General features: G+C 38.6%; 1 pseudogene; it reads right to left on the reverse strand.

Moving 5' to 3' along the window:
- Positions 1 to 1,826: 1,826 nt before the first annotated feature.
- Positions 1,827 to 21,739, reverse strand: LOC107783556 (peptidyl-prolyl cis-trans isomerase FKBP17-1, chloroplastic-like; annotated as a pseudogene).
- Positions 21,740 to 22,210: the final 471 nt, after the last annotated feature.

The raw sequence follows: 22,210 nt of genomic DNA on the forward strand, positions 1-22,210 counted from the left end.
TCATACTCATCCAATTAACTTTCTAGTTTTACATATTCGATTGATATTCCGATTACGAGACTTGAGCACAACTACATAGAGTTTCGACTGTGCACCCCATATTTGATGGATGGCTTCATATGTTATTGTTTTGATTATTAATCAATGATTACTAACCACATTTCTATATATATATATATATATATATATATATATATATATATATATAAAAAAAAACTAGTAAATATATTCGTGCTTCGCGCGATTGTAAAAGTATCATTGAATTTATGATTTAATCCTTTTCTGATATCTGAGTATTAAAAATAATTTAAAATATATTTGTGTAAACAAAAAGTTACTTTTAATTTTTCTTTCAAAAAATAATCTGGACATACAAGATTACATTTCAATCCATATGCATTCTGCATAAAATATAAACCAACTTAAAGAATTATATGAGAAACAAAAATTGTAGTCCTGCATCTCACATGTCCAAACAAAAAATACACACAATCCACCTTACGACTAAAACTACAATCCTTGGCTAAAAATTTGTCTCAAACAAAGAAGTGAGAATTAAAAGAAGTAATCACGATCGCGCAACAACAAAAAACCTAAAACAAAAATCATCTGAAAAAGAGTACTTAAAGTTCAATTGAAGATAAATGAGCAAGTAAAAGAGACTTCATATTAGGACTATGGCAAACTTGAAATACAAAACTACTTGCAGATAATTGAAATAGCAGTAGATCTTTAATACTTCAGTTGGTATACAAACTGCACTAAACTCCTTGTAAAAGTACATGAAATACCCCAATTTCCAATAGTTGATACAAGTAGCGCGGCCTATCTTTTCCCTAAGCAAGTAGGTCAAAAGCCATGGAAAAAAAAGATCAAATCCAAGTAGGACTCACTTTAAATGGAAGATACTCCAACTTGAAAGTTGCTAAATAATTTATCCTCATAAATCATAGAAACTGAAATTGAGCAAGTTAAACTATGCTTTTTTGGGATCGAAATTCAGCCAACTGTACATAATTTTTTACAGCCCCCTTCCTACAACAACTGGCTCCTATCATTCTATCAAATGAATTTCTATGACCATCACTGAGAGGGAGTTGGAGAACATCCTCTATACCAAGATTTCCCCTCCCCTCTCCTGGGGCAAAACGAAAAAGAGTAAAGAAAAACATGCTTTCCTTCTCTCTTCTACCCATTGGTCTACTTTTTTGTGTATTGTTCACTTAAATAAACCTTATATCATGTTTCTGCTGCTATGGTTAACGAAGATTATGTCTCTTTATATAGAAGAAATGTTATCCTTGACCCTTAATATTCTTCTATAATTTCACCTGTTTCTTGGCAAATTAAGGACTTTAAATAGGGACTTAAATATATCAATAATTTCATCCGTTTCTTGGCAAATTAAAGAATTCAAAAAGAACCAATATAATTGCAGATCTTTGGGCAACATCATAGAGAGATAGAAGCAAAATTGTCAAAAAAAAGGAGAAAAAAGATAAATACAATTGTTGGACATAGAAAGGTGCCACATCATCTTTCTCATTCCCAACTTTATATTTACATAAGAATTCAATTCTACTTCATCACAATTTTTAACCACAAAGGCTCTAGAAGAATGTGCTAGTTGAGGTTTGAACCTTTGACCTCTTAGAGCAAAATTAAACACATAACCAACACGCCAAGAAACAATTTATGTCAAATGGTGTCATTTTTTCCTACTTATCCGTTTTCATGCAGTATTAATATATATATTTAGTAAAATTTTCCGACAAAGCGGTGTCGCGTGACACCACTTCGGTAAGCATGCATCCACCCCTGAATTTGGGTATGTAAACAAATGATGCCTCTCGTTGATGGCTTGAGCTTTTTACATATGTGTCCGTGGGGAATGAAGTTGATGTCTGAATACAGTACTTCACAAAACATGAAATATACCATATACCTCACAAATTGATACATAACTATCAATACTCCTCCCCCCCCCCCCCCACAAACACACACACACACACAACACACACCCAAAAAATATACTAAAAATATATATTTTTTCGGCTATTATTTTGAGAGCGGCTATACAGTGTCATTTTTCCTTTACACATCAGATGACCAAACTTTTCACCGAGGCTTCTTTAACACCCAAGCATTAGCCAGAAACTATTTCATCATCTGTAAATCAGGAACAACAACAATGAATTGACTAAGGAGGAGATATCTTTTAACTTGTAGCTAGCATAACAGGCTACTAAGTAAATAAGCATTACGAGAGGCAAAATTGTCTCTTGGCCACTTAAACTTGCATCCAACCCGGTAAACAAACTTATAATTTTCCCATTTGAACACCTCAACTTGACGGAATAAATACTAATAAACACATCCAATCGAGTGTGTATATCAATTGCGCTGACATGTCAAACACGTCATATGCTAAACCATTTATTGCTTGACATGTGTTATTTGTGGACCCCACTTTTAAAATTAATTTATCAAATTTTTATTTTATTTTTACTTTCTTCTCCACTCAAACACTCCCCCCTTTTCTACTTCTCTTCTTATTTCTGTTAAATTCAATTAAGAATAAAATTTGAGTTTTGACCACTAGAAAACTCCAATGGCCGCCACCTCCAGTTCGCTGACGACCAACCACATGGAATTCCAAAATTGATTTTTGCTTTGTTTTTGCCTAATTCGAAAATTGGCACGCAAGTTTTGGATTCTTAATGTCCCTCTCAACTATACCCTTGACTTTAAGTAAAAGAATAGCTTGGGAGAAAATTGAAGGGTGCTTAGTGACACTGAAATTGTTGGGTTTGATTCAAATTGGTTTTTGAATGATTGGAGTTTTTCTTCTTCAAGTCCCTGCACTTGCAAGTTATTTTGCTTAATGTATTCTCAAATTCTCCTAACAACGTTGTACCGTAGCAATTCAATCTCTCATGTACCAAGAAACTTCACCAGAGCATCAGAAAACTGGATAGGAGCAAGAATTCCTGAATTGTGCCGCTTTTCCTTTCTCTTTGGTTCATCTGAATCTATGAGAGAAACGGGATTTCATGCTCAAATGCTCAAGTTGTTGAGCTCAATCTCTCTACTGCAGACCTTAGTTGGGGGGTTGGCACACAATGGTCGAGGAAGAAGGGGGAAAGGGTGTACTGGTAAAGAAAGGGATGGGATGGGGGCCTTTCTTTCTTTTTAATTTATTATTTTTTTTCCTAATTGTAAAAAAAAATTAATCCAAAATTATTGTACTCACGCGCGCTAATTATGTGAGCTGCACGCACTTTGTCCATGTCACATGTGTTCTTGTCACATAAGCATAATCAATGGTCAAAAGTGTTTACTATTTCACATATGCGCGAGTTGAGATGTTCAAATGGGAAAGTTGTAAGTTTCTTTACCGGGTTGGCAATTGGGTGCAAGTTTAAGTGGCCAGGAGGACATTTTGCCTTACAAGAAACACCAAACTTTATCAAGCATAGAAACAAAGTGAGCTCGAGTTAGCAGGCTCATGGATTTCCATTATACATAACCAAGAGTTAAGAGGTATTTATCGCATCTTAGCACTAAATCCTCTATAAAGCATTCAGCAACTATATATGCTGTACAAGGAGTAAATCAACTTTAAAACGGTATATCAAAATGCTCACTTATGCATCAGAAAAGATGTAGCTAGGTACTGTCAAAAATATGTGAAGCCTAAATGGAGATATAGGATAGACTTTTTGATGAAACACATTTTCCAAAACATTGCCAGATAATTATGCAATAAGTAACCAGGTAATCACCATCAATAATGTTAAAACATCTCCTATAAACAATAGATTTACCTTTCATCGTCATCGAACTGACAACAATTGCTCCGTACTCCAGTTAAGAGGAGAAAAATGCCTGCAGATCAAAGATGCCTCAGGCTGACCAGTTCGATATCAAATATGACTGTCCCCAATGTCGCGCCTTCTCCATTTGCAAGACGGGTTGGATTAAAAATGGTAGTAAAAAGCCTCTGCCGATCAAAATACTGAAACAGGGACAAAATGTTCGCTAACTCAAGTCCCCAATGAAATACATTGATGAAATTAAAAGTATATCTAATTTCTTTCTATAAAGAACTAAAAGCAATACTAATCTCGGTTTCAACTCCAAATAAATACAATCAATCAGTTCTAAAGACCTTTCTACTGCGGATTTTAAAAATGACTGAATCATCCAATGGAAAAGGGCTGGAACAAGAAAACTCCTAGCTCTAAATAAGTTTGAATGTGTCAAAAAATAATAATTTGGATGCTCCTCGTTCCCAATTCAGTTGACCTACTTTCTCATTTAGTCTATCCCAGTTTGCAAGACCCCTTAGCCATAATAGCAAAACCTTCCATCTCCGAAAAAACCAAACAGGCCACCCCATGCACATACATCTTAACTATTATTTGAAGCATAAGAATAAGAATCTCCAATGTGATAATACAAATTTGTTTTTTCTCTAGTCACTAAAACTAAAAATCGTAAAAGGGTTGTAATTCAAAACATGGAAGGTGGTATGATCTTACTATATCCAAAAGAGCAAAGTAATTCTTGCACAAATTTCCCTTATGAAAACTCCCTATCTAAGATGTAATGCCTTATCTAAGAAAAGGGTAAAAGTTCAATAACAGAAACATATATCAGACAGGAAAGGGAGATTAACTACATGATTCCATGCCTTTTACTTTCCAAAACCCAAGTCTGGTAAGTACCCCACGCTTAATTTATGTAGAAAGAGCATCTCGAATTCAGAAGACTGACTAGAATTCCCTATCAAGTCTCTCCAAAAGAATGCGACTGAGTAGGACCAAATATAGATTATAAAGGAAGAAGAGCAACTTCACACATTAGGTGGCAGGGGTTCTTGGGATGCATTCTGATATCCTTGAGATGGTGGTATAATAACTCGACGAAGGCTGCCTACTTTCATCGATCTCACAGCACTTTCAATCCCTGATATAACCTGCAATAAATAGATAGACAAAGATGTGGAATTAATTGCTACAGTTTTATTTGCTATATATAATTGTTATATAATTTAGTAGGTCCGGACAGTCAAACGGATACTACTTCAAAAAGATTGAGAAACAAAGAATTTAATATAGAAAAAAAGAAAGAAGATAAATTCATATCAGAGGGAAAAACTCAAACGAAGATAGAAGCAAATTGAAACCAACCAAAACAAGGATAGTACACCGGCTGTGAAATACCAAAAAAGTAAGGGAAACCAGACAAGGGAAATATCTCATTTGAATATCCACTACAATTAGAAAATGTATTCGAGATAGGTAGAGTTGGGAATTGACAACATCAACTAGTGATCTTTTCTAAAGTAAAACAAAAATAACAAATTTTGGTTTTACAGTGATAATCTGAAATTCAGAAGAAAAAGATAAACATTCAACATCGTCCTTTCTAATCATATTCTCCTCTTGGATACACCTTACTCTGAACCTACTTTTGAAGTTTACCTCAGTTGTAGTCCTCACCTACCCTTCATTGTTCTTGCAGGCTTGGCAAATCTCATTAGTACTTGTTCCATCATGACCTCCACACTTCCAGAACCTTCTTCCTTTCCCTTCAGCAATGCTGGACAAGTTTTTCTAAATGCATTTACTTTTATCTTTTTCCCTCATCATGCTTCTGTTAAGCATTCCAAAACAACTTTATCAAGTAGTAATCTTCAATTGCTGTAGGTGGTGCCAGAAGCTAAGGTTTTCCACTTTTGTATGGGATGCTAGAACTGAAGGATCGCAAAAAGGAAGGAACATTGTAGCAGTAACAAGACTAGAATCAAATAGCCTAGAAACATCAATTACTGATGTTTGGCATATTTCGATATGTGTTGATGTTACTTTACCCATGTTTTAACCACTTCTTGATGTTATTTAATCTTTAAAACGCCCAACATGGTGTAATTATTGGTTTGATGACTAATTAAGTTATGTGTGACGATTTAAGGTGTTCGGAGTGCAAAATATGAAGAAAAGGTGGTTTAGCCAGAGGAAGAAGGGTTGGATGCGTCGCATCCAACCTAGGAAAACATCATCCTGCGTGCAACCTTAGCAGTGAAGTTGGGCCATAGCGTTCGCCATCGCGTGCGAAACTGGGAAGTAGAAGAGAAGGCTGGATGCGTCGCGTCTACCCTCACATGCAAAGTTAAGAAATGGAGGACGAGGTGGATGCGTCGCATCCGCCTTAGCATCAACCCCTGAAGCCGATTTGGACTAGAGTTAGGAGAACTCTAGATTACAACTTTTGGACGCAATATATAAGCTTTAAAACGCCTCTTGTAGAGGAGAGACGGGGGGAAGAGAAGAAAAAAAGGCTATAACCAAGTTCAAAGACCACGGAATTCGTCTGGAGTTTTATCCTTTCTTTCTTTTATTGATTTTTATGCAATCTTATGAAATTTGGGATGATTGCCTGAATATGAGTGGCTAAGAACCCTATTATTCTCGGGTCATGGGTATACATGAATGTTGATGTTTGAAGTTTAATTTGACGACGTTGGGTTTATCATATTGGGTTGTTTATTTAATTCTGTTTCTAATTATTTTGCTGAGTAATTAACAGTGAAATACTATCTACGAATCTAGAGTTGAACTCGAAAGTGGGAACCCTAGATTGCATATAGAAGTAAATAGAGTAAGTTTTCAAAACCCGGGCATCGGGGAAAGGATTCGCGATTAGGATAGACATATACCTAATTGCCTTACTCGGTTAAAATACAGGAATTGTAAATGAGTTCTTGTTAAACTTAATTCCATAGACATATAGGTATTAAGTTAACTTGAGCATGCGAGTAAGAACTCGACAGATTCTTACGAGTGAAATTAACCCTGTGAATCAACAATTCAGATAAATCAATTAGCTATTTTAAAATACGAATGCAACATGAATGTTAGATGACCCGTGACCCTGGAATATTATATCCTATTGATTGTTGAACAAAACTATTTAAGTGTTGTGTTGAATTCGTAGCGATTCATTATTTGATCGTCCGTAGGTAGTAAGTTAGAAAATTATATATTTTGTTAGAAATATCTTGAATCAATAAGCTATTCGAGTTTGAATTAGTCAAAGTTAATCATAAGTCTTCGTGGGAACGATACTTTATTCACTACTTTATTACTTGACGACCACGTATACTTGCGTGAGTGTGTTTGGCCGTAACAAGTTTTTGGCGCCGTTGCCGGGGGACTTAGAAATTAGCTACGTGACTAAGTTAAGCTTTTATTAGATATTTGTTTTCAAGTTTTAATTTTCAGTTTGCCTGGTTTGTGTCAACGCAGGGTCTTCTCTCGAATGCAGAGGAGTAGAAGTGCAAACAACCTCATTCCTCTTGATCCAGAAATCGAACGAACACTACATAGAGTGAGAAGGGAACACGAAGCTAGAACGAGAATAGAAAGAGAGTTGGACATCGCAGTCCAACCACAGCCAATAGATATGGCAGGCAATGAAGAGCGTCCGGTAATTGAAGCCGCAAGGCCCAATCTTGCGAATATGACTCAGGCTATTGTGAAGCCTGATATCACTGGGCATTTTGAACTCAAACAGTACATGGTACAGCTGATTCAGTCCACAGGACAATATGTGGGTCTATCTCATGAGGACCCGCAGAGGCATATTCAGAACTTCTTGGAAATCACGGACACTTACAATTATCCGAACGTCTCCAAGGACTATGTCAGGCTGACACTATTCCCTTTTTCACTGTTGGGGGAAGCTAAAGAATGGTTGCAAAAGGAGCCCGCGAACTCTATCCACACTTGGGATGATCTAGCAAGGAAATTCCTGATCAAGTTTTTCCCAACTAAGAAGACAAAGTCGCTGAGGAGCCAAATTCTTGGGTTCCAACAACGGGATGGCGAGACACTTCGTCAAGCTTGGGAAAGATACAAGAAGCTACTCAGAGACTGCCCGCATCATTGTCAAACTGATGAGGTATTGGGTCACACTTTTGTTGATGGGTTAGATGAAGCATCAAAGATGAATCTTGACTCAGCTTGTGGGGGTAGTTGCATGGCAAGACCGTATAGTGAAATACAACTCTTGCTAAATAATTTCACTGCTAATGACCATAATTGGCAAGGAGAGGGGGATTCACGAAGGGGAATTAAACAGAAGGCCGCCGGTTTGATTGAGCTTGATGACTTTTCCGCCATGAGAGCCGATATAGCAAAATTGGCAAATCAGATGAATAGAATGACAACACAATAAATGCAACATGTACAGCAGATGTCTATTTGTTGCGAACTATGCGGAGACAGTCATATGATTGACATGTGCCCCACGAATCCTGAATCTATATACTATGTGGGGCAACAAAACAGAGGTCCTATGAATCAACATGCGCAATATGGGAACACTTACAACCCAAACTGGAGGAATCATCCTAACTTCTCATGGGGCGGAAGTCAACAGAATCAGTATAGGCCTCAAGGGAATTTTACTCAACCTCAGAAGCCACCCCAACAAATGGAAGAAAGTACGAATGACTTGCTGAAAAAGTTGTTGCTAGACAATCAACAGCTCAGGACCGATTTCAGAAATCTTGAGAGGCAAATGGGGCAGTTAGCAGCAAACCAAAATACTAGACCTACAGGCTCACTTCCCAGTGATACAGAGAAGAACCCTCAAGTTAATGCAGTTACACTTAGAAACGGGAGGAAACTAGAGGAAGTGCCAAGGAAGATAAAAGAAAAACCTATACCTGTGGGGGAGTTGACACCTAAGGCAACACAAGAGTCAAAGGAAGATGATGCAAGTTCAGAGCGAATGGAGGTTACAAGGCCACCACCACCTTTCCCCCAAAGATTGCAGAAAAGGAATGACGATCGCATGTTCAACAAATTTCTCTCCATGTTGAGTCAGGTTCAATTAAATATTCCATTAGTGGATGTACTTCGTGAAATTCCAAAGTACGCTAAGTACATAAAAGACATAGTGGCTCATAAGAGGAAATTGACTGAGTTCGAGACGGTTGCACTTACTGAGGAGTGCACATCAAGGGTCCAAAACAAGCTTCCCCAAAAGCTTAAGGATCCTGGCAGCTTCACCATTCCAGTACAAATCGGTAATATTGACGTGGGACGTGCTCTGTGTGATTTGGGTGCAAGCATAAATCTGATGCCTTTATCCTTGTTTAAGCAATTAGGTCTGGGAGCTCCGAGACCAACCACCGTGATGTTGCAATTAGCTGATAGGTCCATAGCCTACCCCGAAGGAGTGATTGAAGATGTGCTGCTGCAAATTGGAAAATTCATCTTCCCAGCTGACTTCATTATTCTAGACTTCGAGGCTGATGAACAAGTTCCAATCATATTGGGACGACCTCTCTTGGCTACTGGCGATGCAATAATTAAAGTGAGAGAAGGGAAAATGATTATGAGAGTGGACAACGAGGAAGCAGTCTTCAATGTCTACAAAGCAATCCAACTTCCCCGCCACTATGAGGAGCTCTCTATGATATCTGTGGTGGAGGTGGATGAGAAACTTCTTGACACGAGTGTATATCTAGACGACTGTTTAGAAAAAGCAATCATGATGTTTGATAGCTTGGAGATGGATGATGAGGTTGAGGAGATGATGCATATCCTAGATACATCATGTGGTTACATGCAAGGAATAATCCCGTTTGAGCCCCTGAATAGGCCAAGTGGCCCCCCACCAAAGCCGTCAATTGAGAAAGCTCCAAATTTGGAACTTAAACCCCTACCCCTCACCTTCAATATGCTTATTTGGGAAGTTCTGACACTTTACCTGTTATTATTTCTGCTCACTTGTCTAAATTACAGGAAGAAAAGCTATTAAGGGTGCTACGTGAGCACAAGCGAGCAATTGGGTGGACAATGTCTGACATTAAAGGCATTAGTCCAGCTTTCTGCATGCACAAAATCCTCATGGAGGACGGACACAAGCCAAGTGTAGAACACCAACTATCCAATCATGAAAGAAGTGGTAAGAAAAGAAGTGATTAAGTGGCTTGATGCAGGTATTGTATTTCCAATCTCTGATAGTAAATGGGTAAGCCCCGTTCAATGTGTGCCGAAGAAAGGGGGATAACCGTATTAGTTAATGAAAATAATGACTTAATTCCTACAAGAACTGTCACTGGATGGAGAATTTGCATAGATTACAGAAAACTGAACAATGCCACCCGGAAAGACCACTTTCCCCTTCCTTTTATTGACCAAATGCTTGATAGATTAGCTGGCCAGGAATACTACTGTTTCCTGGACGGTTATTCGGGGTATAATCAGATTGCTATAACCCCAGAAGACCAAGAGAAAACTACATTTACATGTCCTTATGGCACGTATGCGTTCAAGAGAATGCCCTTCGGTCTTTGTAATGCACCTGCGACTTTTCAAAGGTGTATGATGGCTATTTTCACTGACATGGTTGAAAGATTTGTAGAAGTATTCATGGACGATTTTTCTGTGTTTGGATGTTCTTTTGATAGTTGTTTGATGAACCTTGATAAAGTGCTAGCTAGGTGTGAAGAGACGAACTTGGTGCTAAACTGGGAAAAGTGCCATTTCATGGTACGTGAAGGTATAGTTTTGGGGCACAAGGTTTCAAAAGATGGTCTACAGGTGGATAAAGCAAAGGTGGAGACGATTGAAAAATTGCTCCCGCCGACATCCATCAAAGGCATTCGCAGTTTCTTGGGTCATGCAGGTTTTTATCGTCGTTTCATTAAAGATTTTTCGAAAATTTCTTCCCCTTTGTGCAGGCTTCTAGAGAAAGATGTTACCTTCAAGTTTGATAATGCATGTCTGAAAGCATTTGAGGAGCTGAAGGGAAGATTGGTGACTGCACCAATTATCATTGGCCCTGATTGGGCACAACCATTTGAGTTGATGTGCGATGCAAGTGACATAGCAATTGGAGCGGTGTTGGGGCAAAGGAGGGATAAAATCTTTCACTCCATTTATTATGCAAGCAAAACTATGAATCCAGCTCAGATGAATTATACAGTGACTGAAAAGGAGTTGCTTGCAGTGGTGTGGGCGTTTGACAAGTTCAGATCCTATCTAGTGGGAACCAAAGTCATCGTCTACACAGATCATTCAGCTATCAGATACTTATTTGAAAAGAAAGACGCCAAGCCGAGGCTGATTCGTTGGGTCCTCCTCTTGCAAGAATTTGACTTAGAGATCCGAGATCGAAAAGGGACAGAAAATCAAGTGGCCGATCATTTGTCCAGATTAGAAAGTCGGGACCATGTAGCTGAAGGAGGGTCAATTAAAGAAACATTTCCGGATGAGCAAATATTAGCAGTCACCTCAGGTGAAGCCCCATGGTATGCAGATTATGTGAATTTTATCGCAAGTGGGGTGACGCCACTAGAATGGACAGCTGACAATAGAAGAAGATTCCTACATGATGTAAGGTTCTACGTGTGGGATGAGCCATTCCTATATAGGCAGTGTGCAGATCAGTTGGTGAGAAGGTGTGTTCCTGAGGAAGAGATGAAGGCTATACTACATGACTGCCATGCGTCACCATATGGAGGTCATCACGGCGGGGATAAAACCGCCCAAAAAGTGCTACAATCAGGTTTTTATTGGCCAAAATTGTTTAAGGATGCACATGCCTTCGTTAAAAATTGTGATAGATGCCAAAGAACTGGAACTATCACGAGGAAGCACGAGATGCCCTTGCAAAATATTCTGGCGGTAGAACTTTTTGATGTTTGGGGGATTGATTTTATGGGACCATTCCCATATTCTAACGGGCACAGATACATCTTGGTGGCGGTCGACTATGTTTCTAAGTGGGTAGAGGCCATTGCTCTTCCTACTAACGACGCAAAGGTTGTGGTAGGCTTTGTAAAGAAGCACATCTTCACACGTTTTGGGACTCCAAGAGTGTTGATAAGCGACGGGGGAACTCACTTTTGTAACAAACTGCTGAATAATATTCTTGCAAAATACGGAGTCAAGCACAAAGTTTCCACTGCCTATCATCCCCAAACGAGTAGTCAAGTAGAAGTTTCCAACAGAGAGGTCAAGCAGATTTTGGAAAAGACAGTAAGTATGAATAGAAAGGACTGGGCCGGGAAGCTGGATGACGCATTATGGGCATATCGCACTGCGTACAAGACCCCAATAGGCACTTCTCCGTACAGGTTGGTTTATGGGAAGGCCTGCCATCTGCCCGTCGAGCTTGAACACAAAACATATTGGGCGATTAAAAAGCTAAATATGGAGATGGACTTGGCCGGTGAGAAGAGATTGCTACAACTCAACGAGCTTGATGAGTTTCGATTGCATGCGTATGAAAATGCCAAATTGTATAAAGAGAAGACCAAAAGATGGCATGATAAGCATATCCAACATCGTGAGTTTGAACCAGGTCAAGAAATTCTACTGTTTAATTCAAGGCTAAAGCTTTTTCCAGGAAAGCTTAAATCTCGATGGTCGGGTCCGTTTGAAGTGGTTAGTGTGAAACCTCATGGTGCGATAGAATTGTGTGATAAGGGGTCCAATACGACATTCTTGGTAAATGGCCAAAGAGTAAAACACTATTGGGGTGGTGACATTGCACGTCACAAGACCACAATGGATTTAGTGGAGGCATGAAGAACATGTTGCGTCGTGCCGCGACGTTAAATCAGGCGCTTCTTGGGAGGCCACCCAAGTTAGTTAGTTTATTTTTATTTTTATTTTTATTTTTTTTGTAGGACATAGATCTTAAAAAAAAAAAAAAAAAAAATAAAAAAAAAAAAAAAAAAGGTTCCCCAGATATGAGAAAACGAGGCGGATGCGTCGCATCCCCCTCAGCAAAAAAATTTTTGACGGGCCAATTGCTCAAGGCAGTGAAGTCTGCCTATCGCGTCCGTGTCGCGTCCGAAAATTTTTTGAAGGAAGACAAGGGGATGCGTCGCGTCAAAGCTCGCACGCACAGGTAAGTACTATATATTTTAACACATCTTAAGATAACGAATTCGTTAAAAACTCTTCTTGCGACGCATCCACTCGTCTCTTTTTGCGACGCCTACGAACGCAGAACAGATTTCTTTAATCGAAATTGTAACGCATACAAACGCGACAGGTACGCATCATCCTCTTCGTTCTTCCGTTGGCTTCTCTCCTAATTCTTCTCTCTTCCCTCCCTCAATGGTAGCAACAAGTAGGTTTTGCAATTTCAAAATTTTTTAGGGCTGTCGTTCTTGGTCGTTGTAATGGTTGCGAGATGATAAACTATAATTCCCTTCATCTCGTCAAACTTTGGGAGGGTAGTTGCATTGCTCAACTGATAGAATGAACTAGGCACACTTGTTGCATACCACATGTTCGACGAATTGTCCCTGAGGAAAATTTAGGCGTCGGTGAAGTCTGAGTAACCGAGCAACATTGGTGTATGCTTGAGAATAAGTGTGGGGTCGAGTGAGGGGCTATGTGAAATTGAATTTTTGAAGAGAGTTATCACATACTTGCTGAAAGTCATGAGCTACAATTCCATGAAGTAGTGAATGGCATGACTTTACGAATAATTTGAAGTCTGCAAGCTGTTGCAATTGCTTTCAAGCTGAACTTCGCTGTTTCATCTGCTAATTGTTGAATTCTTTGCATTGCAGGTACTTAGATTCGTAAAATGACAGCAGTGAGTAAACCATCCAAGCAACAAGACAAAGATGGTAACAAGCAACCGCCCAAAAAGCCTACCGGAAGGGCAGCGGGCGGTCCAAATCCACAGAAAAAAAGGAAGCGGACGGAGAAGGAAATGGAACTGCTGCCTAGGCAGTTAAGTGATGATTCAGAGCAAGAGGAGGAGGAAACATTAGTCAGGAGGACAGTGAAGAAGGGTATTACACCAAGCAAAGGAATAGAGATAAGAGAGCCTGTGACATACCAAAGAAAAGCTTCGAAAATGAGTGATCCGACTGATAAAGGGAAGGAGAAGATTACTACAGAATCTGAATCCGATTCCGATTCGGACAATGACCACCTACATGTCAACATGAGTGATGAAGACGAGGGTGAACCCATAGACCGAGTTGATTGGGAGAAATACTTTGTTAATGAGAAGGCATTCCGAGCCTATAAGAAGATACTGGTTTCAAAGAAGTATATTCCGGAAAAGCCGATAAACATCGGACCACTTAAGACAAAGTACTCAAAGTTTCTAAAGTCAATTCGAGAGGTGCAAAAATGGGGACCCATCTTGAAAGGTCACGGCAAAGCCAACCTCACCATTGTTAGAGAGCTCTACGCCAATTGGCGTCACGCCAGGGGAAACATTGTGCGAGTAAGAGGGGTAGATATTAATGTGTCAGCTGAAGCTCTGAATAACTTCTTAAGGGTGCCACACACACTTACAGATAGGTTTGACTCCATATGCAAAACACCAGATTATGCACACATTAAGTCTGTCCTATGCCCTACCAGGAAGGATGCAGAATGGAAGCATGGGAGTATGGAGTACCACTCTATAGCCAAGGAATTCATGAGTGCGTTAGCACGTGTGGCTCTAAATTTCATATGTAACCGCCTGATGCCATGCCAACATAAAACTGATGTCCCTCGTTACCGCGCACTCGTATTATATGCTTTATTAGAGGGGATACCACTCAACTTCGGAGCCATCATGCATGATCAAATGCAGCGAACCAGGATGAATTACAAGTGGAGGCTGTTCTTTGCGAATACCCTAACGGCTTTTTTAACAGAGATGGGAGTACTATGGGACAAGGAGAATGACGACATTGAGGCTAAAGCTCCAGGACCATATGATGTCACTCATGTTCTAGAGCCGAACAAGGGAAGGTCTTCTAAGCTCACCATTCAACAATTATTTGAGCAAATGCAAGCAGATATGCAAGAGAACAGGGCTGAGCTGATAGCGACTCGTGTCGAGTTGAGTGCCACCAGGGATGAGTTGAGACAGACTCGTGCGGATCTAAGCCGAGTTCAGACCGAGCAGGCCACGATGATGAAGGAGATATCATTACTCCTCAGAGCTCTGGTTCAATGTGCAGGTACAGACATCTCCCAGCTGATTGCATCATCCACTGCCGGACCATCCACTCCTGTTCCTCCCATAGTCACTGAGGCTCCACTCAACAGGCCTACTGAGGTCGCTGTAACACCTGATACAGAATCAGCACCAGTTGTTGATGATAGGAATGCTATGGATGCAGATGCTCCTCCACAGACTGCGGATGAGCCCTCCACCTTGACTTGAGGGAGTTCTTCTCACCCTACTTTACCTTGTTTATGTGCGTTGGGGACAACGCACAGTCCTAAGTGTGGGGTGGGGGTGATTCATGTTTTGATGTATGGATGAATGTACTAAAATATTCACTGGATTAATGGCATAAAATAGCAGTAAATTCATCTATATGGAGTAACTATCAGTTTATCATTATCAAAAAAAAAAAAAATATATATATATATATATATATATATATATAGTATCTTTGTAGATAGTAATAATCCCCTGTGGTTTTTCTTTGTGCCTCGGTTCTTTTCCATGGGATGTAGTTTGAACCGGGTAATTTTGTTTTCTTTTTAGAGTAGAGTAGGAATGTAGGGAATAAAAGGAGGAAGAATGATGAACCTAGGTGACCTTGACTTGGTTGATAATGGCATATTTAGGCTTTTACATATGTAATATCTTCCCTTCTCACTCTGAAATTATTGATGATGCCTTGTTAAAATGGATAGCATGTTTTGTGGCGCCTATTTCTCATTTTCTTGACTTGTGTTCACTTTGCGCTTAATGCTTAATATCTCGTTGCTCCGTGAATACTTGCATTGTTTGAGAGTCGGAATGTGACCGTCCTTAATGAGTCATGTGCCATGTGTGGTAAGGTTTTTGTGTAGTCCATGTAGTGTACTTGTGTCTAGAACTTGCCCGGTATGTGAGTTGAAGCGAAATTTTAGGTGATGCTCGGTTTGAAAAATGATTTTAGGCTTTCTTTGATCTTTTTGAGCTTATTGCTTATCACAAATAAAATCTATCCCTAGTTAACCCTTTTGAGCCTGTAGACCTTTTATTTGGTACCCACATTACAAGCCTATACCCTTTTTATTCTTAATTGACATTGTTTTGATCCTTTTACCTCTTAAAGCACTTTAATTGTTAGATGAGCGCTAAAAGAAGTAAGAAGGGACTAAGTGTGGGGTGACTTTTGAGTGGAACCAATGAAAGAAAGAAGGGTGCACTTATTTTGTAAAATAATACACCACTAGCGAAAATTGAAAGAAAAAAAAAAGAGAGAGAAAAATCTGGAAAAAAAAAAGAAAGAAAAATATAAATGAATAAATTGTTGTCTTGTTCTTGCTAGTGGGTATGAATTAAAGTAGTGCTTAAAGAAAGAGGAAATATTGTTTGGAGTGATATTATTGGTGAAATTGAAAGGGTGTTGAAGAATTCGCGCTTAAGTTATTTGATGATGTGTTAAAGTGCTTAGGAGGGTGAGTCACTATTCCTTAAATATATCCTACCCGTCCCTTAGCCCACATTACAACCATGAAAAAGTCCTAATTGATTTTAGATCGAGCGAGCTTACATTAGTAGAGATTTACATTAAGGGCAAGCCTATGGTACCAATTACATGCATGTGACTTCTTTTGTGAGAGTGAGCAATTTTCTTTGTGAGCATGAGATTCGAATGTGTGGATTGATTTTACTCTCTCTGCTTTTGTTGTGAGGGCACATGGTTTCACGAGGGATAGGTAACGTTATTAGACTTCTCTATGATGTTGGTTGTTCAAGTCATGAGTGCATTGTGACATTGAGTCGGTTTTTGAGGTTAGGATTGTTGTGAGCATGTTGTCTTTGTTCGAATATGTTTAAAGAAGGGCATAAGTAAAGGGAAGGGTATGTGATGCATAGCCTAGAGCCTAATTGTAGCAAATAACCATGGTCATAGATGTAGTGTGCTTTGAATGATAAGAGCTTAATTTTATTTTGTTTACTATAGTGATGGTTTGTTCGAGGACGAACAAAGGTTTAAGTGTGGGGTAGTGATGTTTGGCATATTTCGATATGTGTTGATGTTACTTTACCCATGTTTTAACCACTTCTTGATGTTATTTAATCTTTAAAACGCCCAACATGGTGTAATTATTGGTTTGATGACTAATTAAGTTATGTGTGACGATTTAAGGTGTTCGGAGTGCAAAATATGAAGAAAAGGTGGTTTAGCCAGAGGAAGAAGGGTTGGATGCGTCGCATCCAACCTAGGAAAACATCATCCTGCGTGCAACCTTAGCAGTGAAGTTGGGCCATAGCGTTCGCCATCGCGTGCGAAACTGGGAAGTAGAAGAGAAGGCTGGATGCGTCGCGTCTACCCTCACATGCAAAGTTAAGAAATGGAGGACGAGGTGGATGCGTCGCATCCGCCTTAGCATCAACCCCTGAAGCCGATTTGGACTAGAGTTAGGAGAACTCTAGATTACAACTTTTGGACGCAATATATAAGCTTTAAAACGCCTCTTGTAGAGGAGAGACAGGGGGAAGAGAAGAAAAAGGCTATAACCAAGTTCAAAGACCACGGAATTCGTCTGGAGTTTTATCCTTTCTTTCTTTTATTGATTTTTATGCAATCTTATGAAATTTGGGATGATTGCCTGAATATGAGTGGCTAAGAACCCTATTATTCTCGGGTCATGGGTATACATGAATGTTGATGTTTGAAGTTTAATTTGACGACGTTGGGTTTATCATATTGGGTTGTTTATTTAATTCTGTTTCTAATTATTTTGCTGAGTAATTAACAGTGAAATACTATCTACGAATCTAGAGTTGAACTCGAAAGTGGGAACCCTAGATTGCATATAGAAGTAAATAGAGTAAGTTTTCAAAACCCGGGCATCGGGGAAAGGATTCGCGATTAGGATAGACATATACCTAATTGCCTTACTCGGTTAAAATACAGGAATTGTAAATGAGTTCTTGTTAAACTTAATTCCATAGACATATAGGTATTAAGTTAACTTGAGCATGCGAGTAAGAACTCGACAGATTCTTACGAGTGAAATTAACCCTGTGAATCAACAATTCAGATAAATCAATTAGCTATTTTAAAATACGAATGCAACATGAATGTTAGATGACCCGTGACCCTGGAATATTATATCCTATTGATCGTTGAACAAAACTATTTAAGTGTTGTGTTGAATTCGTAGCGATTCATTATTTGATCGTCCGTAGGAAGTAAGTTAGAAAATTATATATTTTGTTAGAAATATCTTGAATCAATAAGCTATTCGAGTTTGAATTAGTCAAAGTTAATCATAAGTCTTCGTGGGAACGATACTTTATTCACTACTTTATTACTTGACGACCACGTATACTTGCGTGAGTGTGTTTGGCCGTAACAGGAATGTATCAGATTCAGATATTTTTTTACTTAATTTCTTTATTAATTGTTATTGGAATTGGTTAGTGGTTAACTGGCTTAGCTAGCGGGTTAGGTTAGGTGCCATCACAACTAGTTATAGGGCTGCCGGAAGGAACAAGTAGAAATAAGTTTAATTGAATTACAGGGTAACTATTACTAACCATCCTAAACACAAACAAACATAATCGAAGTGACCCACTTGGTGCTTTCACCAACAGACTAAAGGATGATAGCAAGAAACAATAACACAGAGGAATGCACATTCCTACATGCTGCTCACAATTGGTGGCTATATGCTATAAGTAGGCTTTCATTTCTTCATCCTTTTCCACTCTGGTTGTCTCCCTACCACCATTGCCCCTTCTCTGGTCTACTCTATTTTGTAAGTACGGTAAATCCTACCCCCAAATTCCCTCGCCCAGGAGTCAACAGTGGCCCTTTTCTATTTAGTTTCATTGGTGATTGAACTCTGATTGAACTCCCACCCTTTTGGTTAGAAGTGGAGCGCTCTTACCTCCGACGCAACCTCTATTCTCCTACCATCTAGCATGTTTTGGGAAAAATTTTTAGTACCACCTCTGACAAAGTGAACTTTTCCAGAAATCAAACATACTGGCACAGTGAACTACTGCCAGCAGAAGAGAAGAGCAAGTGTTGAGCTACAAAGGAAGTAACCATCCTCCACCCTTAGAGCGCGATACACAAGACATCAATCTTTTGATTCATTTCTCAACCTAATTTCATAATGTTACACTTCCAACAAAATGTCTCTTTGGTCTTAAACTTGAGACGACAAGCTTGCCACTCTGCCCCATATCCCTATCTACCTGGATCATACTTGATCTCAAACTTGGTTTGAGGATTGGCTAGCTCAATTGCTGGTGAAACTAGCATAATGGTGCAGGGAAATTGAACCTCAATACCTGCTATCTGTATGTAAGTTTACCGGTAAACTTGCTCTGTCTGCCAGATATTACCACCCTATAAACTTATCACTAGAAAAAGGAAAATGCAACCAGGGGAGGAACCTTGTGGTGTACATGCCAGATGTTGCTATATTTTTTTTATAAGTATCAGATGTTGCTATGTTGAGCGCATAGCAATGCAGCCATGCTTGAGGGAAAATTTACTGATTTAAGAATCAAGCATACAACATCATAAAAGAAAAACTTAGGCTAAAATTTTTGACATCCTAAAATCCAAAAGATTTACAAGTCCAATGGGCCAATTGCACAAGTTGCTATTTAGTAGCTTTGTATTAGCATAATTAATTTATACAACCGTTCCCTTTTCGAAATTTCCAAACTTATGCCCAAGTTCTTCTACAAAAACTTTTAACTCCCTCTTCAATACTGAGAACCAAAACAGCAATAGATCACCAAATGACTCTTTAGTCTTTACTCACTCATACCAAGTCTGGATTGACATTGACCTCACTGTTTCCCTGAATGCTGTATTACCTAAAAACTGTTGGTCCAAAGAGGACAAAAGCATCATAAAGAGCACATATCATAGTCTTGCATCCACAAGGCCTACTCAAGGAAATGACATTCATCTATAATGTTTTTTTTTTAAACTCAAGTGTGAATTTCATGTTTATTATTCATATGCTTAGCTATTATCTCCTCAAAAGGGTGTCTAAACTTTTCACTTTATCCAAACTAATTCTATTTTCAACCAGTTATTAAAGTAGGTACAGTAACATGTTTTTTTAATTAAAGGAAGTAGTTATAGTAACATGCTGTATTAAGAACAACAAATCATCAGGTCAAGTTGAGCATTGGAGTTTATACGTGGTGAAGCAGTTTTATAAGCTCTTTGGCCACAGCATCAAGCAGACACCGATCAACCACATAGAAGTTCAACTAATTACCTTGAGTCCTCTTTTCTCAGGTAAAAAAAACTTCAATGGACAAGTGTGAAAGACAGGTTAACTCACTTTTCCAGAACCAAGGATGAAAGAGAAGGGAATTGGTTCGCCACTTTCATCTTTGTGATCATACGTTGAGTCAAAGCGCCATCCTTGCTTTGCAGCAAGTCTCCCGTAATAATGAATTGCAACCTGTCCAATCACAGTAAGAAGAAAGCTTAATTACTTTACTCCAGAACTGCAACTGACATCATAAAGCACTATAAGTACTTAAGTTTTATGTCATGATGACATTAATGTGCAAGAGCACCTTCTATTCAGATATGATCCACTGATTCCTCCTTGCTTTTTCTTCAAAGAGAAACCATATGCAACACCATTGACCTCAGAGTGACAAAGTTATATAAACAACACTTGCCGAATTCTGACTTATTCCATTACTAGCATTTTGGTCCTATTAGTTTTAGAGGTCATAAAAAGAAGTTATCTGCACTTATTGATAACTCCACATAAGAAAAAGATGCTTGTCTAGGCTTCTATTTTACTTAACAAGGAAAGACCAGTATAATTTGATAGATTGTTTGTAGACAATATATATGCTAGAGAAACTTGTTTTTCACTATGTCACCATAATCATATCATTATTTCGTGCAAGTAAAAATTCAACATTAGAATCTCAACCTAACTCAAAGGAGGAGATTTCTTGTCCCAAATTTCGCAAACATCAATCGATCATAAGCTATGCCTCCATCCAAGCTAGTTGGAGTGAGCTATCTAAATCCTATATACATTCCGCTCTAATTGGCCTCATTTCATCCCAATTAATTTGTCTTTTAAGCAAATTAGAAGTTAAATAAAACTAGAATCCTTAATTCCAGCTAGTCGAATCATTTGCTTCCACAATTTTGCAAACATATTTCATTCAAAATCTTCCAAAGACTCAATTTTTTTTCTTTTGCTACCTATAATATGTGATTACAATATAAAGCAGAAGCTCATAGCATTTGAGGAGAAGAGAGAGAGAGAGAGAGAGAGAGAGAGAGAGAGAGAGAGAGAGAGAGAGAGAGAGAGAGAGAGAGAGAGAGAGAGAGAGAGAGAGAGAAGGGTAGCTTTAATAATCAACATCAAGGGGGGTATCCCCATCACCAATACGAAGGTCCAAGGCCTTGACACCACCAGAATTGGGCAGCTCTGTGAACTGTGGAACTTGAGCATTTGAACTGGATCCATTTGGAAAGATTAGAGCAGAGAATGAAAGAGTAAGCGCAGAAAGAGAGAAAGCTCTTCTTGATTTCTGAGTTGAACAAGAAGAGTCTTCTTGCTTACGTGTAGTTGAGGAGGGGAGGGTTTTGTGGCCATGGCGTATACATACGTATGTTGGACATGGTGGTGATGGAACTACTAGTTTCATCGTCATCTTCACTTCTGGCCTTCCTTTTTGGTGAGGGACAAGAATTTCATTAATGTATCCTTTTGCAGGATGCACCGGACAAAATAATGCATGTAGTAGTTTTTGTTATTACTAATTTTTTATTTGATACACCTTTTTTTAACGAATATTTTATTAATGCAAATATTAGTTATATAACATATTTGATGTTATCATAGGTATAACTAATACATAGTAAACCATGATATCAGTAATATCAAGGCTATTAATGCATGTATTAGCATAGCTAAAGATAAAATTATCCTTAAAGCTAAAGAATATGGAGAGCAATTTTATAAATAACTAATCTATATTATATTAAAAGTACGAACGCCCTTAGCGAAATATCGTTCGTCTTTTATAAAAAAAGATTTTGTATTGAATAAAATTATAATTTAAGTTACTTTCCTAATATTTAGGAATATGAAATCAACTATAAAATTTTGGCTATTAATTGAAATTCTCCTTCTTTAAAGAAGTTAAAATTAATATATTAGATTTTTCCTAACATTTAGGGCTTTAAATT

Source organism: Nicotiana tabacum, chromosome 17, assembly GCF_000715075.1.
Source record: "Nicotiana tabacum cultivar K326 chromosome 17, ASM71507v2, whole genome shotgun sequence".
Classification (NCBI taxonomy): domain Eukaryota; kingdom Viridiplantae; phylum Streptophyta; class Magnoliopsida; order Solanales; family Solanaceae; genus Nicotiana; species Nicotiana tabacum.